At 43.1% G+C, this 19,426-nt stretch overlaps 1 protein-coding gene across 2 annotated transcripts in view; it reads left to right on the top strand.

Annotated features, from left to right (window-relative positions):
* Nucleotides 1-8,920: 8,920 nt before the first annotated feature.
* LOC109875960 (uncharacterized) overlaps nt 8,921-19,426 on the top strand; it is a 39,407-nt gene continuing 28,901 nt past the window's right edge. The window contains exon 1 of one of the 2 annotated variants that reach the window (XM_020468418.2): nt 8,921-9,028. The gene's annotated coding sequence lies outside the window, so the exon portion shown is untranslated. The remainder of the gene's footprint in view (nt 9,029-19,426) is intronic. The other variant, XM_031829805.1, reaches the window with a different exon arrangement.

The following is a 19,426-nucleotide window of genomic DNA, read 5'->3' as shown; positions in this document are numbered from 1 at the left end:
CCGTGAGACATGTTAAATGCCAAAGGGATTCCTCCACAACACAGGTAATTATTTACCTGGATCTGTCCGCTCTGTGTGTGTGTGTGTGTGTGTGTGTGTGTGTGTGTGTGTGTGTGTGTGTGTGTGTGTGTGTGTGTGTGTGTGTGTGTGTGTGTGTGTGTGTGTGTGTGTGTGTGTGTGTGTGTGTGTGTGTGTGTGTGTGTGTGTGTGTGTGTGTGTGTGTGTGTGTGTGTGTGTGTGTGTGTGTCTCATTAAAACAGAAGGCCCTGTAGCAGACCAGGGTTGTATGAGGCTGGGTGCCTAAGGGAGCTTGGCTCAGAAAAATCAAATGTTATTTGTCACGTGTTGTAAAAGTCAGGAGTAGACAGTGAAATGCTTACTTACAGGCCCTTCACAGCAACACAGAAAGAAAGAAAATAGAGAAATACTAGAAAAGTAAAACACGTAATAATAAAAGTAATAATAAATAGACAATGAGTAACGATAACTTGGCTATATACACGAGGTACCAGTACCGAGTCGATGTGAGGGGTATGAGGTAATTGAGGTAGATATGTACAAATGCAGATAGTTAAATAGTTAACCAAATACCTTCCCAGACTAACTATTTAGCAGTCTTATGGCTTGGGGGTAGAAGCTGTTCAGGGCCCTGTTAGTTCCAGACCGCTTGCCGTGCGGTAACAGAGTCTATGACTTGGGTGGCTGGGGTCTTTCCCAATTTCTGAAGCCTGCCAATCAATGGACCAAGATGGGGAAGATATATATATATATATATAAATATATAAGAGAGAGAGAGAGAGAGAGAGAGAGAGAGAGATTTAAATCATCTTTACTGGGACCACCACACAATAAATACTCATACAAAACCACAGTTACAAAAGCCTCTGAATACCCCATATACTCAAAAACAGATCAATATTGTTGACAAGTTTATAATAGGCAAACTCAACCCTTAGTCTCGCTGCCAACATTCCCTCCAGCATTCCCACCACATCCACAGACCCCTGTCCCCGAATACTGTTCTTTCGGGTCTTCCATATCGCTAATTTTGCTGCCCCTAACACAAAATTAAGCAACAACTACACCCTTTTGACTGAACCTGTACTTTGGTCCAAATATACAGTTGGGAAGAGAAAAGCTCCAATTAGTGATCAGTTCAATCATCCCGACCAACCTGGGACACAGTAAAAACAGATGTGCCAGAGATTCAGACTCGGCAGAGAATGGACACCCCTCCCCAACAGTAGGGTCCAGGTGTACGAGATGCATATTGGTGGCTATAGCTCCATGTATTATCCTCCATTGGAGGCCAGCTGTCCTCTTATCAATAGGCAGTTTGTATAATCATCGCCAACAGCCTTTTGGAGAGGTACCTGGACCAAGCACACCCGCCCACCTCGTTGATTTTACCCCTTCCAAGGAAGAGGCATGGGACACCTTTACACATATTCTGTACATGGCCTTCTTTCCCACCTCCTTGAACTCCCCCAGGTCCGGGCTATCGAAGGAAAGCAGCGTCCCCACATCCTCCTCGAATGTCCCCATCGCAGCACTAACAATCAGTGCAAGGAACACATAATCCAGACCCTCCTTCCACCGATCAGAATTGGAAGTGTCAGTGACATACTGCAGATGAAGCACTGGCAAGGAGTCGCAGACCTCAGCGACGACCTTCCTCAGTAGGCGAGATGATCGGATCCCCACTCTTTCTCCCAGCTCCTCCAACGATCTGCTCCTGCTCCGCATCAGATGACCCAGCTTGGTACACCCCACGCCTAACAGGCATGAACGTAGGCTAGCTGAACCCAAAACAAGGGACTGGATGGCAGTGTTGTGAAAAAGAGGCTCTTCAAAAAGCCACATCCCTGGTGGCGTGCCAGCCTTACGGGACTTGACATGGACTCTCCAAGCCTGCATAACAGACTCATAAAATGGAGTCAGTCCAGGCAAATCACCCCGCTCCAGGTTTAAGAGGAAAAGGTACTTGTCTAAGCCCAAACAGCCCGCTTTCCTCATCAATATGTAGGCTATTTCGACCCAGCTAGAACCGTCTCTGTACAACAATCTCTGGGCTGCTTGAAGCCAGAAAGCCATGATTCTATAGGAAATGTCCACCAGGCCTTGCCCACCCTCGTGCAGTGGCAGATACAGGGCTGCAGCTTTAATCCAGTGTTGTCCAGACCAGAAGAAATTGACCAGGGTCCTCTGAAGCTCTTGTATCAGACCCTTTGGTGGCTGCAAAATTATTAGTCTGTGCCACAGGGTAGAGGCAGCAAGATTATTAGCTACCAGGACCCTTCCCCTATAAGACAGTCTGGCACACACTTTCTCCGCTACCTCCTCCCAGTTATTTTTCTGAAAGACACCGGAGCCTAGAAAAAAAAACGAAGTCTTCATCCCATCTCTGCCCCACTGAAGCCCCCCTAGTAACCGTGGAACGGACCCCATTTGAAGCCGACCTGCCCACAGCGCTTCACTCTTTCCCCAATTGACTCTAGCTGAGGAGGCCCCCTCATACACCTTTAAAGTGTTTGAGAGAACCTTAACATCCTCACCCAATGTAATAAAAACTATAACGTCATCTGCATATGCAGACAGTGCTATCGTGGGACCCTTCATTACACCTGGCACGGAGAAACCAGTAAGCTTCGCTCTTAAGAAACAAAGCATTGGTTCAATCGCCAGACTATATAACTGCCCTGAAATTGGGCATCCCTGCCTGATGCCCCTTTAGACAGGGATGGGGCAACTCAAACCACCCCCCACCTTCACCATACAAGAGGCCCCAGCATACAGTAAATTCATCCAAGACAAAAAAACATCCCCAAACCCAAAGGCTTTCATCGTTTTAAACAAATACTGGTGGTCCACACGATCAAAAGCCTTCTCCTGATCCTAAGAAAGTAAACCCACATTTACATCAGACAGTTTACAAATGTCTAAAACATCTCTTATCAGAAACAAGTTGTCAACAATAGAGCGATCAGGTAACACAGTAGGACTGGTCCTTGTGGATCAACAATCCCAGATACTCTTTCAACCTGTTTGAGAGACATTTAGAAACAATTTTGTATTCAGCGCACAGCAAAGCAACAGGTCTCCAATTTTTTATGAGAGCCAAATCACCCTTTTTTGGCAACAGTGAAAGCACCGCACGTTGACAGAATACAGGAAGAGAACCCTCATGAAAAGAACCCCAAAAGTGCTTATAAAACTGAGATGGTAAACCATCGATGCCAGGGGCTCGGCCTGTTGAGAGCTGCATAACTGCTGTGGACAGCTCTTGCAGTGTAATGTCAGAGTCCAATGCGACTCTCTGCTCAGGTCCCAATTGAGGAAGAACGTGTAACAACTGTTCAGTACACAGAGAGTCACAATCCTCCGCGTTATAGAGGGCCGAGTGTTGACGCATTTCAATGTCATCCGTGGTCACCTTCCCATCAGGGAGACGAAGGCAGATCATCTGTTTACGATGCAATGTCGACTGTCCCAGTTTTTTTTAAAGCGCTAGGAGCATCCATATCCTCGAGGGAAGCGAAACGAGACCTAATCAAGGCACCCTTCACTCTTTCATGCAGAAACGACCTCAGTTCATGTCTCTTGTCCTGTAAGTTCATGACTAGTCCAGGGTCGTTCTGAGTGAGCAGCTTCAATTCAATAGACTTTATGTCCTGTTCAAGGGCCTTGATAGTCTCTTTATCAATTTGAGACAGAGCAGTATACTGTTGACAAAACACTCGTATTTGGGCCTTCCTAACCTCCCACCATCGTCTCAAGGACAACCTGTCACAAAACATGACATCATGTAACAACTTAACATTAAAATACCAGTAAGGTGATGACCTTCGTGGACAGGACAAGTGAATATCAACAGTAACAATATGATGATCAGAGAAACCCACAGGAGTAATGGCACACTTTCCAACCCTACTACAGTATTGCTCAGATACATACAACCTGTTTAACCTTGCTGCACTGACACGACCTTCATTCATTTTTAGCCATGTGTACTGCCTAACTTTTGCATTCCTTACTCTCCACACATCAGAAAGCTCAAACTCAGTTAATAGACCAGACAGGCAAGTGGCTGACCGCAGGAGTGGTTCTTCAGAGGCGCGATCAACAGTAAAATCCACTGTACAGTTCCAGTCACCCCCTAAAACCATACACCCCTCTTGATCACACTGTTAAGGTTTCCTTTATTTGATCAAATATAGCAATACGCTCTGTACCCTCATTAGGAGCATAAACATTCAAAAAAAAAAACATAACATCCACCTTAACCAATAAAACCCGACCCTTGACAATCTCTGTTGTAGATACCACAGTCACCCCTAAACCTGAGGAAAACAAGATTGCCACCCCAGCACTGAAATTAGTACCATGACTGAGTACATGCTGCCCCTCCCACCACATACCCCAGTCAACCTCATTTTCCTCATCGCTATGCGTCTCCTGTAGGAAAACTACATTAAGCCTTTTCTGTTTTATTACTTCTAATACCCAAGCCCTCTTTTTCCTGTCCCTTCCCCATTAATTTTAAGAGAACCTACCCTTAGTACCTCCATGTAGAAAAGAGAAAAGTAAAGCAGAAGAAACCAAGGAGAAAAAAGACACCCTATGAACCATGATCATCATCATTAATTTAATCTTCTCTTAACCTGACCACGTTTCCCACCACCTTTTGCTGCAACAGCAGTAATACATTTCCTCAAGCGAAACCGCTTCTTCTCACTCAGCTGGTCTAACCCCACCGTCTTCTGTAACATCACAGCTGACCTCACAAACTCATCAACATCAAAATAATCTGACAATTTGACAGATTTCCCAAAAGTCTGATCCAGAAACTAATTGACCTCCTCTAGATCGTAAATTGAGTCCTCACCAGCAGCTATCATATTAAAAGAGATATCCATATCCTTCTCCTGATCCTCAGCTGAGACCACAGACAACTGACTCCCCTCTACCACATCCCTTTCAACACTCCCCACTTGCACCTCATCACTTGTACCAGGCATCTCCTCCACTACCTGGGAGACTAGCCCCACCTGAACCTCATTACTCATAGTGGGCATTTCCTCCACTACCTGGGAGCCTAGCTCCACATGAAAACCCTCCTGTACCCCGTTACTCGTAGTGGGCATCTCCTCCACTACCTGGGAGCCTAGCTCCACATGAACCCCCTCCTCTACCCCAGCACTCGTACTGGGCACCTCCTCCACTACCTGGGAGCCTAGCTCCACATGAACCCCGTCCTTTACCCCAGCACTTGTACTGGGCACCTGCTCACCAGTCTGAGGAACTGGCTCTTCAGATACATCCTTACCTTCTACAACAATACTTTTCTGCTGCATAACATTTCCCTCTAAGACAAGTTGCAACTCCGTGCCCTCAACACGGATAACTTGTTCCTCAGCAACAGGTGCTTGTGGCTGCTCTACCACTGTCGGTCCACCTCTCCCTACATCAGTGGGCCCAGGCGTAAAGAGGACCACCTGCGCCCCTCCCTCGGCCTTCTCCCTTTTCGGGCAAGCTTGTCACTTATGACCAATATCCCCACACTCAAAACACAGTTGACTACCCGTATTAGCATAAGCCATATACATTCTATTGTCATACTTGATTTTAAATGATAACTCTAAAGTCTGCTCCGGTGAGTCCAAAAACATAAACACCTGTCGCCGAAACGACATAACCTGTTTCAACGCCGGGTGTTTGCAACCCAACGGGACAACCTTAATTGAACTGGCGAACTTCCCAAAGCGCAATAACTCGTGCTCCAATAGCTCATTGGGAATAAACGGCGGTACATTTGAAATCGTTACCCTTGTTGACGGAGAAAAAAGCGGCGTAACTTGAATAAACATTCCTTTAAGAAGTACGCCATGCTCAACCATCCGATCAACCAGACACTCTTCTTTAAGAAGTACACCATGCTCAACCATCCGATCAACCAGACACTCTTCTTTAAGAAGTACACCATGCTCAACCATCTGATCAACCAGACACTCTTCTTTAAGAAGTACGACATGCTCAACCATCCGATCAACCAGACACTCTTCTTTAAGAAGTACACCATGCTCAACCATACGATCAACAAGACACTCTTCTTTAAGAAGTACACCATGCTCAACCATACGATCAACCAGACACTCTTCTTTAAGAAGTACGCCATGCTCAACCATCCGATCAACCAGACACTCTTCTTTAAGAAGTACGCCATGCTCAACCATACGATCAACCAGACGCTCTTCTTTAAGAAGTACACCATGCTCAACCATCCGATCAACCAGACGCTCTTCTTTAAGAAGTACGCCATGCTCAACCATACGATCAACCAGACGCTCTTCTTTAAGAAGTACACCATGCTCAACCATACGATCAACCAGACACTCTTCTTTAAGAAGTACACAATGCTCAACCCTACGATCTACAAGACACTCTTCTTTAAGAAGTACGCCATGCTCAACCATCCAATCTACAAGACACTATTCTTTAAGAAGTACGCCATGCTCAACCATCCGTTCTACCAGACACTCTTCTTTAAGAAGTACGCCATGCTCAACCATCCGATCAACAAGACACTCTTATTTAAGAAGTACACCATGCTCAACCATCCGATCAACCAGACACTCTTCTTTAAGAAGTACACCATGCTCAACCATACAATCAACCAGACACTCTTCTTTAAGAAGTACACCATGCTCAACCATCCGATCAACCAGACACTCTTCTTTAAGAAGTACACCATGCTCAACCATCCGATCAACCAGACACTCTTCTTTAAGAAGTACGCCATGCTCAACCATCCGATCAACCAGACACTCTTCTTTAAGAAGTACGCCATGCTCAACCATACGATCAACCAGACACTCTTCTTTAAGAAGTACGCCATGCTCAACCATCCGATCAACCAGACACTCTTCTTTAAGAAGTACACCATGCTCAACCATCCGATCAACCAGACACTCTTCTTTAAGAAGTACGCCATGCTCAACCATACGATCAACCAGACGCTCTTCTTTAAGAAGTACACAATGCTCAACCCTACGATCTACAAGACACTCTTCTTTAAGAAGTACGCCATGCTCAACCATCCAATCTACAAGACACTATTCTTTAAGAAGTACGCCATGCTCAACCATCCGTTCTACCAGACACTCTTCTTTAAGAAGTACGCCATGCTCAACCATCCGATCAACCAGACACTCTTCTTTAAGAAGTACACCATGCTCAACCATCCGATCAACAAGACACTCTTCTTTAAGAAGTACGCCATGCTCAACCATCCGATCAACCAGACACTCTTCTTTAAGAAGTACACCATGCTCAACCATACAATCAACCAGACACACTTCTTTAAGAAGTACACCATGCTCAACCATCCGATCAACCAGACACTCTTCTTTAAGAAGTACGCCATGCTCAACCATCCGATCAACCAGAAACTCTTCTTTAAGAAGTACGCCATGCTCAACCATCCGATCAACCAGACACTCTTCTTTAAGAAGTGCACCATGCTCAACCATACGATCAACCAGACACTCTTCTTTAAGAAGTACACCATGCTCAACCATCCGATCAACCAGACACTCTTCTTTAAGAAGTACCACCACCGCTTTATTCATCTGCGACGCATAAGCAACATTCTAATAGCCTACCTTCTCTCCTACGGCGACCAGAAACACCTCCACTGTGACAGTAGCTTCAGTAACACACCTAAAGTCGCGCCGAAGTGACAGGGACGGCATCCCCATTCAGGCTGCCATCCCTGCCAAAATCAGGGTACTTTCGATATGAAAAACAAATACTTAATTCTACCACAACAAAAATAATAACCTTAATCCTGCAAAGAAGAAAACCAAAAAAAGCCACCAAGAAATTAAAAACCAAAAGAAAGTTGGGAATATCTAACTCTCCACGAGAGAGAGAGAGAGAGAGAGAGAGAGAGAGAGAGAGAGAGAGAGAGAGAGAGTGGGGGGAGAGAGAGAGAGAGAGAGTCAGAGAGAGAGAGAGGGGAAGAGAGTGAGAGAGAGAGGGAGAGAGAGAGAGAGAGGGAAGTGGAAAGGGAGTGAAATTGATAACAAAACGCAGGCCACCGAGGAGAAAGGGGGGGAGGGATTAATAATATATTTTCTTCAGTGTTGAATACTGAGCATTCATCAGTGACTAATAGCTGCATTATAGAAATTCAGCTCTATAGAAATGCTGTATGACTGACTGTCTGATTTGAGCTGGGTTGTGGCATCAATACATTGTTCTTGTTGAAGCATGACACACTACTGCATTCTTATAAGGTTTCTCATATTTTCAAGCAGTTGCACAACACTCTATAACAACTATGCCACTAAAGCATGTCTGTGCCCCAAATGGCACCCTGTTCACTGTGTGGCACTACTTTTTCAGATCCTTACTATATAGGGATTGAGGACCATTTGGGACGCAGTCCATGTTTTTACTAGACCACTGAAAGAAAAGCGTCTATGTGGCCCTCAGTGAAGCAGATCGATAGTTTATTTTAAATATTTAGGGACCCATAATGCTCCTGGCAATAACAGAAGCTTACTTCAGCTCGCTGAGTTGCTATGAGAGGGAATTAGTACACAGACATACACCTATTCTCTACTTATCCTCTGCCGTCCTCTCTCTAGGGTGTAGTGATTTCTTGGGGTAATGTGAGAAGTGGAAACTCTTCTCCTTTGGCATTATTGCCTGGTCCTAGATCTCAAGTGTTTTTTTTTTGTCAATGCCAAACAACACTATACAGCACAAATATGTATATATTTATATACAGGGTATAATCACAAGGAGGGTGACGTAACCAACAGGGAATGTCCACTTTCCAATAGAGAAGTGACTTCGTGTTAAGACGTGGTAGGTGTTAGGCAACTTCCTGTATATGAAAGGGAAACAGGCACCATGGAAAGGGTGACAGGAAATACCCTACTGAAATAGCAGTTTGTTAAATAAGGAAAGCAAAACTGAGAAGCAATCCGTTCATATTTAACAAGCAGCCAGGCAAGACAAGGTATGTACGTGGAATGCTACTTTCAATATTAACAAACGGTTCTAACTGTACAGTAGAGCAACAGTAAGATTAATTTTATAGTTGCTGTACTTGGTGTAGTGTGCTGTATGGTCTTAACAATAGCTGAATGTCTGATTGCTAGCAAGAACTGATAATCATCTGTGGATTCATGTTTCAGTGCTGGGGTGAGTGAGAATATGCATTGTTAGGATACTGTTTCCCTGCAGTTATAGATAGTTCTATGTCTGCACTGTGTAGCAAAGAGAGAGCAAGAGTATGGTTGCAAAACTCCACTTTCCCAAAATTCAGAGGTTTTCCAGAAATACTTTTGGGAGAAAGCTACAAAATGTTGCAAACCCTATTCAACCCCAACCACCAGTGGCGACCTGCTTTTTGAGCCCCACATTTTTAGGAACAAAAAATATATACATATATACAGTTGAAGTCAGAGATTTAGATACACTTAGGTTAGAGTCATTAAAACTCGTTTTTCAACCACTCCACAAATTTCTTGTGAACAAACTATAGTCTTGGCAAGTCGGTTACGACACCTACTTTGTGCATGACACAAGTCATTTTTACAACAATTGTTTACAGACATTATTTCACTGTATCACAATTCCAGTGGGTCAGAAGTTTACATACACCAAGTTGACTGTGCCTTTAAACAGCTTGGAAAATTCAGCTTCTGATAGGCTAATTGACATCATTTGAGTCAAGACCTCAGCCAAGACCTCAGAAAAAAATTTGGAGACCTCCACAAGTCTGGTCCATCCTTGGGAGCAATTTCCAAACGCTTGAAGGTACCACGTTCATCTGTACAAACAATAGTACGCAAGTATAAACACCATGGGACCACACAGCTGTCATACCGCTCAGGAAGGAGACGCATTCTGTATCCTAAAGATGAACGTACTTTGGTGCGAAAAGTGCAAATCAATCCCAGAACAACAGCAAAGGACCTTGTGAAGATGCTGGAGGAAACAGGTACAAAAGTATCTATATCCACAGTAAAACGAGACCTATATTGACATAACTTGAAATAACCTGCTCCAAAACCACCATAAAAAAGCCAGACTACGGTTTGCAACTGCACATGGGGACAAAGATTGTACTTTTTGGAGAAATGTCCTCTGGTCTGATGAAACAAAAATAGAACTGTTTGGCCATAATGACCATCGTTATGTTTTGGAGGAAAAAGGGGGAGGCTTGCAAACCGAAGAATACCAGCCCAACCATGAAGCACGGCGGTGGCAGCATCATGTTGTGGGGGTGTTTTGCTGCAGGAGGGACTGGTGCACTTCACAAAATAGATGGCAACATGAGGTAGGATTTGGTCTATTTTCACCAACGCGGTATTGTACACACACCGTTTGTGGCCGGTGTGTGCTTGTTTCGTACAGCTTTGACAGTGCAAATGATAGTAGTTGTGGCGCTTGGCTTGCACGTGCAAATTCAGCACACCACATTCTATAATAGAATTGTGTTATTTGGCGTGTCAAGTTAAAAGCTTATTTAACGCGTCAAATAGTGATATATGTATAATTTTTGACAAGCGAAGACCCACACAGCGTTCAATGTGCCTCACCTTTAATAATTTGGTCTATTTTCACCTCTTAATTTCGCATACTATTCTAACTTGGTGGTGCACATGTAGCCTATAACCTGTTTTAGAGAAATGTCAATGAATATTGTAAGAGCTTTCATTGTGTGTTTATATGCCCCATTTATTGATCCTATAGTTCTAACCTGGTGTACAGGGAGAACACTGTAAAAATGGCCCATGTTCTGAATTCTGTCGCTGTACATTTCAAAAGTGTGAACAACTAGTTATATCGACTACGTCTGTCATCGCTCGCTCATTAATGTCTTAATCGAAATTAAAGATTGCGTCTTATGCCATAGTTTGTACATCTCAATTGTCAGTAGAAACCACATTTGCTTAAGCAAGTCAGCCATATCAGCTATGTTTTTTTTAAAGTCAGTAAATGAGGCTGAAATAACTGTTTCGCTGCCAGACAAGGCTTCGCTGATAGCCAGTTGTAGCAGTGGTAAGGTGTTGGGACTGCTGTTGGGGCAGCTTTATGTAGGCCCTAACAGTTTGTGGGCACCGTTTGTCACCGTTATAGTGCAATTAATGTATTGTTTAATCTTGTGTTGTGGCTTCCTGGCATGCATCCCACATTTTGTTTTTGTTTGCCCCACCAAGATGTACATGCTAAAATTGCCACTGCTAACCACCATCTAAAAAAATCCCACTCCATCTCCTGCAAGGTTCAAGTGATGTCTTTGCTGCGTCTTTGCCTTTCCTGTGTTGGTGGTGTATGTTTACATGTTGTGTAGCTTCAGGCCATCATACTGAGCAAAATTGTCAAAGATGGATGTGTTACTTTGTTGCCTTCATCTTCTGCGGTAAACCTTCCCTATAATAACGTTCCCTGGTTGCCCAACAGTGATTGAGCCCTCAGGCCATGTGAGTAATGCCATTACAAAACAGCAGCCTCGGCACCCCAGAAAACATGTCCACATTGGCCTAATGCGGGCTAAAATATTGGCCACATGTAGGCTGCCAACATTTCTATTTAATAGAAATGTATTTGAGTTATTAATTACAATTTAATTAAGTGTCTGTATCAGAAACACAACAAAGTTGTTGCTATCATACATATATGTTAAAAAAAGAAACGGTTAAGTTTTTCATATGGGTCTTTATAAATAATGGGGCCAATATGCGACATTCAGATCAACAATTCAAAATGGTTTCAAACTATTATCAAATTATTATCTTTATGCAGTTCCACATACAGTACCAATCAAAAGTTTGGACAAACCTACTCATTTAAGGGTTTGTCTTTTATTTTTTACTATTTTCTACATTGTAGAATAATAGTGAAGACATCAAAACTATGAGATAACACATATGGAATCATGTAGTAACCAAAAAAGTGTTACACAAATCAAAATATATTTTAGATTATTCAAAGTATCCACCGTTTGCCTTGATGACAGCTTTGCAGCTTTTGACACAATGCCCACTTAACCTGGAAGCCAGCCGCACCAATGTGTCACACCGTACGCCTGGTGACCATATCAGCGTGCACTGCTCCCGCCCCCCACAGGAGTCACTAGTGCGGGATGGGACAAGGACATCCCTGCCGGCCAAACCCTTCCCTAACCCGGACGGTGCTGGGCCAATTGTGCACCGCCCCATGGGTCTCCCGGTATTGGCCGGCTGCAACAGAGCCTGGACTCTGACTCAGAATCTCTAGAACAATTTCAAAGATTTTACTGAGTTACAGTTCATATGAGGAAATCAGTCAGTTGAAATCAATTCCGTAGCCCCTAATCTATGGATTTCACATGACTGGGAATACAGATATGCATCTGTATTTGTGTTCGTTGTCCGTAGTGTATGCCTGCCCATACACATGGTCTGCGGTTGTGAGGCCGGTTGGACATACTGCCAAATTCTCTAAAACTATGTTGGAGGCGGCTTATAGTAGAGAAATTCACATTAAATTCTCTGGTAACAACTCTGGTGGACATTACTGCAGTCAGCATGCCAATTGCATGCTCCCTCAAAACTGCTGTGGCATTGTGTTGTGTGACAAACTGCACATTTTAGAGTTGCCTTTATGGTAGAAAATTACAAGATCATGTTTTAATACTGTTTATGCATCGAATAAGGTTTCTCAGTACTCCCTCATCTGTGTCTGTGTGAACTGAGCTGGGTTCTGGGATTTAGGCTAGCAACTGATTCCATAGATTGAATTGGTGTTAGTGTACTGTGAGGTACCAGGGAGGAGATGGCTCTGGTATGGGCAGCTGATAAGAAGAACCTTGTCTTAGGGGCCAAACTCTGGTTTATATACAATTAGAACAGTTTTCACAGCAAATGCTATCTGGCTGGGAGATATTCCTTTCTCACATACAAAACCTCACCTTTGACCCATTCCACACATCTGTAGTTTGCCATGTACTCAGACGGATGTGCTTAGTCTATAAAGGCTGTATCCCAACTCTGCTCATTGGGATACAACGTTTTTAGCAGATGTTATTGCCAGTGTAGCGAAATGCTTGCATTCCTAGTCCCAACAGTGCATTTCGTGCAGGACACGAAATGTTACATAGTTACACTGCATTTTGAAGATCTCTATACAAATAACTGTCTGACAGCTAGATCCAGGATTCTTACAAGGTTCAATGTCTAATTTAACTGATTAATGCTAAATATATGATATAACAACAACTTACACTGCCATAAATGCAAGGACTGAAAAGTTATGTTTTATGTCACACGATTTTGGACAAATCCGTCAAAACACCAACCATGATAAAGGGTTTTAAACTAACTTGTGAATTTTATTGAGCTTAGCTATGTCGTGTCTTTGGCTATGTCGTGTCTTTGGAATCAGGTGATATGACATGCTCTTCTATAAAATCCTTTCTCTGTAATTAATATTACCTGATTGAGCTAATCATGTAAATGTAATTAACTAGAATTACATTTACATGATTAGCTCAATCAGGTAATATTAATTACAGAGAAAGGATTTTATAGAAGAGCATGTCATATCACCTAATCCAAAGACACGACATAGCCAAAGACACGACATAGCTAAGCTCAAGTCGGGGCACCACAAAATGATATTGATAGAGCAGTTATCTTCCGAATAAACTCTTAAAGACCTAGTAATATTTTACATCAATAGCAGTCAATATTAATCATCACCTTATTTCAGTCTCATTTGAAAGTTGTAAATTCTTCATCTTCACGAACCCTGGCTAACAAGTTGAATCAGCAATACAAAATTGGGTTAAATTGTTTATTTACTAAATACCTAACTAATCACACAGAATTACGTATACACAGAATGAACCATACATTGATTACAAATTATGTCATGAAGGAAAACGTCTCTAGCGGACGGAACAGATATGACAGCTGGTTACCCAAAGAACGTGGGTTGGGTTTTAGTGAAAGAGCGGGAAGACTGAAGAACAAAGGGAGAAGCGATGTCTCTATCGGGCCATAGGCAGATACTCTATCGTAAATACAGAATCTTATGCATTCTGAATTACCGCCCATTTGGAAAAGGAAAATGCAATAAATATTTACTCTGATATTTACGCTGGTCGTGTTGGCCAACAGAGATATTCATGTCCCCGGAAGAATGTCTCTGGTGGTAAATTGGATATGTTGTATTAACGTCATTGTGTGGTAGACGATACTCTGTTCGTCCTTTCCTAGCCCACATTTACAGTGGCCTCTGCTAACTCAACAGCTAGGAGGTATCACTTCTGTAGCGAATAAGAGTGCAAAGTTCATACCATTCATTCTGTAGTTATTATCTGAACCCTTCTGACATCGGATCGTCATCCTAATGTACCCAGAACAGAAAGTTATATTGTCGTCAAGGCTTTATATAGGAAGGGAGAGGAGGGTGTGTTTCATAGAGTCAAGAGAGAGGGAAGAGAGAAAGGTATTTATGGGGGGGGGGGGGGGGGGTCATAAACCTTACCCACAGGCCAATGTCATGACAGCTATAATACCCCCTTATATCTTAATAATGACTTTGGCATTATTACAGCTGTAACAAGTTGTCCAGTGTAGAAAATCCTCACAGGTACACTAGTTTATAGAAATTTCACACACACGTTTTAAAGACTTCATCATCAGCATTGTACAGAAAAATTGGGCATCGCACAACAGAGAACTTAAACTGGAATGACACACTCAGTAATGGTTGCACAAAAGTAACGTGTACAAACCACGCCTCCAAATATAATAATGAGGCCCTGCCTCTAGCTGGGCTTGGTGTGGGCTATCCGGAGCTGGGCTTGCAGGCTAGGCCGTGTTGGCGTTATGTGGGATTTCTGTGGGCTAGTCTGTGTTGGGCAGGCGTGGGCTTGGTGTGGGCTAGCCCTTGCCCACCGAATACTCACATGGGGTCAATAGGGTCATGTTTGCTGGGACAGTACACAGTTTCCAAGTTCATACATGAAATTGGTATCTCACACTGTGCCAAAGTTGTAAAAAAGAGGAATCGAGAGGAGAATTCAAAAAGTTGGGCAGTGTGTGCACCCTATCTGTCATTGTCGGTAAATAGACAGATTAGGCAGGTTGAAACAGGGCAAAGGGAAAGCGGTATTATTGTTGAATTAGCCAATCCTCCATTTGTTCTCTGGAAAGTACTGTGAAGTAGGCATGATCTTCTTGGAATGTACAAGAGACTCCCTGCAGCTGCATCCTTCCTTAACCTGGCACTATTGTATAAGGGAAACAGGAAAGGACAGGAAAGGAAAGGGGAGGGGAAGGTAGCACTTAAACAAGCAAAATTCCTCCAAATATGTATATACAGTATCATTCAAAAGTTGGATGCATCTACTCATTGAATGGTTTTTCTTTATTTTTTCTATTGTAGAATAATATAGAGGATATCAAAACATTTGGAATCATGTAGTAACCAAAAAAAGTGTTAAACAAATCCAAATATATTTTAGATTCTAGATTCTTAAAAGTACTCACCCTTTGCCTTGACAGCTTTGCACGCTCTTGCCATTCTCTCAACCAGCTTCACCTGGAATGCTTTCTAACAGTCTTGAAGGAGTTCCCACAGATGCTGGGCACCTGAGGATAGGTGATTGTGGAGGTCAGGTTTATCTGATGCAGCACTCCATCACTCTCCTTCTTGGTCAAATAGCCCGTACACAGCCTGGAGGTGTGTTTTGGGTCATTGTCCTGTTGAAAAACAAATTATAGTCCCACTAACGCAAACCAGATGGGATGGAATATCTCAGCAAAATGCTGTGGTAGCCATGCTGGTTAAGTGTGCCTTGAATTCTAAATAAATCAATGACAGTGTCACCAGCAAAACACCCCCACACCATCACACATCCTCCTCCACGTTTCACTGTGGGAACAACACCTGCAGAGATCATCCATTCACCTACTCTGCATCTCTCAAAGACACTGCGATTGGAACAAAAAATCTCACATTTGTACTCATCAGACAAAAGGAGAGCTTTCCATCGGGTCTAATGTCTATTTCTCATCTTTCTTGGCCAAAGCAAGTCTATTCTTATTATTGGTGTCCTTTAGTAGTGGTTTCTTTGCACCAATTTGACCATGAAGGCCTGATTCACGCAGGTTCCTCTGAACAGTTGATGTTGAGATGTGTCTGTTACTTGAACTCTGAAGCATTTATTTGGGCTCCAATCTGAGGTGCAGTTAACTCTAATGAATTGGGATGGAAAAATGACGTATTTCCCGGATTTGTTTGATATTAAGAGTTAGCCATTAATACTTAACACATAGGAAGATATTTATGTCCTGCTGTGCTTTTATTGTCTCCAATCTAGTTCCCTGCAGCTAATCTGGGAGTCACTAGAGATGGCTTGAGATGACAAATGAGTTCGACTCTATTGCATAGACACAAATGTGTTTAACTAGAGATAGCTAAGGAGTAGAACAATCTCTCATTGTCTCAAAATGATCCTTGCAACTGGGAAACTAAGCCAGGGTGGGGTTAAGACAACCACCCCGTGCAGATAACGACTGGATGAACCCAGAGTGGCAAATGATGCCCCAATCTGCATGAGGGGTGGAACCAACCATGACTAAGCATTCTTTGTGTCAGCTATATAAATAACTCTGCATTTGTGTACATACTGTTGGGTTGACTAGTTTTGTTATTGCAAAAATGAATCAATATTAAATACAGATGATTGTCTGAAGAAATGACAAAGTCTCTCTCAGTATGAATTTCACCAACAAAACGTATCCTCTACAGCAGAGGTAACTCTGGGTCTTATAGCGCTTGATTGTTTTTGCGACTGCACTTGAAGAAACTTCAAAAAGAAAATCCTTATTGATTGACCTTCATGTCTTAAAAGTAATGGACTGTTGTTTCTCTTCATATTTAAGCTGTTCTGCCATAATATGGACTTGGTCTTTTAACTAATAGGGCTATCTTCTGTATGACACCCCTACCTTGTCACAACATAACTGATTGGCTCAAATGCATTAAGAAGGAAAGAAATTCCACGAATGAACCTTTAACAAAGCACCCCTGTTATTAGGAATGCATTCCATGTCACTACCTCATGAGGCTGATTGAGAGAATGCTAAGAGTGTGCAATGCTGTCATCTAGGCAAAGGGTGCCTACTTTGAATAATGACATTTAATACACTTGTTGGTTACATGATTCCATGTGTTATTTTATAGTTTTGATGTCTTCACTAATTATTCCAAATGTAGAAAATATATCCTGGAATGAGTAGGTGTGTCCAAACTTTTGACTGATACTGGAAATACAGTTGAAGTCGGAGGTTTACTTACACCTTAGCCAAATACATTTAAACTCAGTTTTTAACAATTCCTGACATTTAATCCTAGTACAAATTCCCTGCCTTAGGTCAGTTAGGATCACCACTTTATTTTTTATTGTCAGAATAATAGTAGAGAGAATGATTTATTTCAACTTTTATTTCTTTCATCACATTCCCAGTGGGGCAGAAGTTTAAATACACTCAACTAGTATTTGGTAGCATTGCCTTTAAATTGTTTGGGTCAAACGTTTTGGGTAGACTTCCAAAATAAGTTGGGTGAATTTTGGCCCATTCCTCCTGACAGAGCTGGTGTAACTGAGTCAGGTTTGTAGGTTTGTTGCTCGCACACACTCTCTCAGTTCTGCCCACAAATCTTCTATGGGATTGAGCTCAGGGCCTTGTGATGGCCACTCCACTACCTTGACTTTGTTGTCCTTAAACCATTTTGCCACAACTTTAAGTATGCATTGTCCATTTGGAAGACCCATTTGCGACCAAGCTTTAACTTCCTGACCGATCTTGATGTTTCTTCAATATATCCACAAAAGACACATCCTCTCACTGTCAATTGTGTTTCTTTTCAGCAAACTTAACATGTGTAAATATTTGTATGAACATAACAAGATTCAACAACTGAGACATAAACTGAACAAGTTCCACAGACATGTTACTAACATAAATGGAATAAAGTGTCCCTGAACAAAGGGGGGATCAAAATCAAAAGTAACAGTTATTATCTGGTGTGGCCACCAGCTGCATTAAGTACTGCAGTGCATCTCCTCCTCATGGACTGCACCAGATTTGCCACTTCTTACTGTGAGATGTTACCCCACTCTACCACCAAGGCACCTGCAAGTTCCTAGACATTTCTGGGGGGAATGGCCCTCGCCCTCACCCTCTGATCCAACAGGTTATTCGCTGGCCATGGCAGAACACTGACATTCCTGTCTTGCAGGAAATCACACACAATGAGCAGTATGGCTGGTGGCATTGTCATGCTGGAGGGTCATGTCATGGTCATGTCTTCCCTGTAATGCAGAGTTTAGATTGCTTGCAATGACAACATGCTCAGTCCGATGATGCTGTGACACACCGCCACAGACCATGACGGACCCTCCACCTCCAAATCGATCCCGCTCCAGAGTACATGCCTCGGTGTATCGTTCATTCCTTCGACGATAAACGTGAATCCTACCATCACCCCAGGTGAGACAAAACCTTGTCTCGTCAGTGAAGAGCCCTTTTTGCCAGTCCTGTCTGGTCCAGCGACAGTGGGTTTGTTCCCATAGGCGACGTTGTTGCCGGTGATATCTGGTGAGGGCCTGCCTTTCAACAGGTCTACAAGCCCTCAGTCCAGCCTCTCCCATCCTATTGCGGACAGTCGGAGCACTGATGGAGGGATTGTGCGTTCTTGGTGTAACTCGGGCAGTTGTTGTTGCCATCCTGTACCTGTCCCGCAGGTGTGATGTTTGGATGTACTGATCTGGTGCAGGTGTTGTTACACGTGGTCTGCCACTGCGAGGATGATCAGCTGTCCGTCCTGTCTCCCTGTAATGCTGTGTTAGGCGTCTCACAGTACGGACATTGCAATTTATTGCCCTGGCCACATCTGCAGTCCTCATGCCTCCTTGCAGCATGCCTAAGGCACGTTCACGCAGATGAGCAGGGACCCTGGGCATCTTTCTTTTGGTGTTTGTCAGAGTCAGTAGAAAGTCCTCTTTAGTGTCCTAAGTTTTCTTAACTGTGACCTTAATTGCCAGCCGTCTGTAAGCTATTAGTGTCTTAATGACCGTTCCACAGGTGCATGTTCATTAATTGTTTATGGTTCATTGAATAAGCATGGGAAACAGTGTTTAAACCCTTTACAATGAAGATCTGTGTCACGACTTCTGCCGAAGTCTGTTCATCTCCTTGTTCAGGCAGTCGACGTCACCGGTCTTCTAGCCATCGCCGATCCATTTTTCATGTTCCATTTGTTTTGTCTTGTTTTCACACTCACCTGGTTTCAATTCCCTAAATTACATGTTCTATATTTTCCCTACTGTTTTCCGTACTGTTTTCCCCCA

The sequence above is a fragment of the Oncorhynchus kisutch genome, linkage group LG1 (assembly GCF_002021735.2).
Source record: "Oncorhynchus kisutch isolate 150728-3 linkage group LG1, Okis_V2, whole genome shotgun sequence".
In the NCBI taxonomy this organism is placed as follows: Eukaryota; Metazoa; Chordata; class Actinopteri; order Salmoniformes; family Salmonidae; genus Oncorhynchus; species Oncorhynchus kisutch.
The sequence above is the reverse complement of the archived record's forward strand: the minus strand, read 5'-3'. Positions and strand labels throughout refer to the sequence as shown.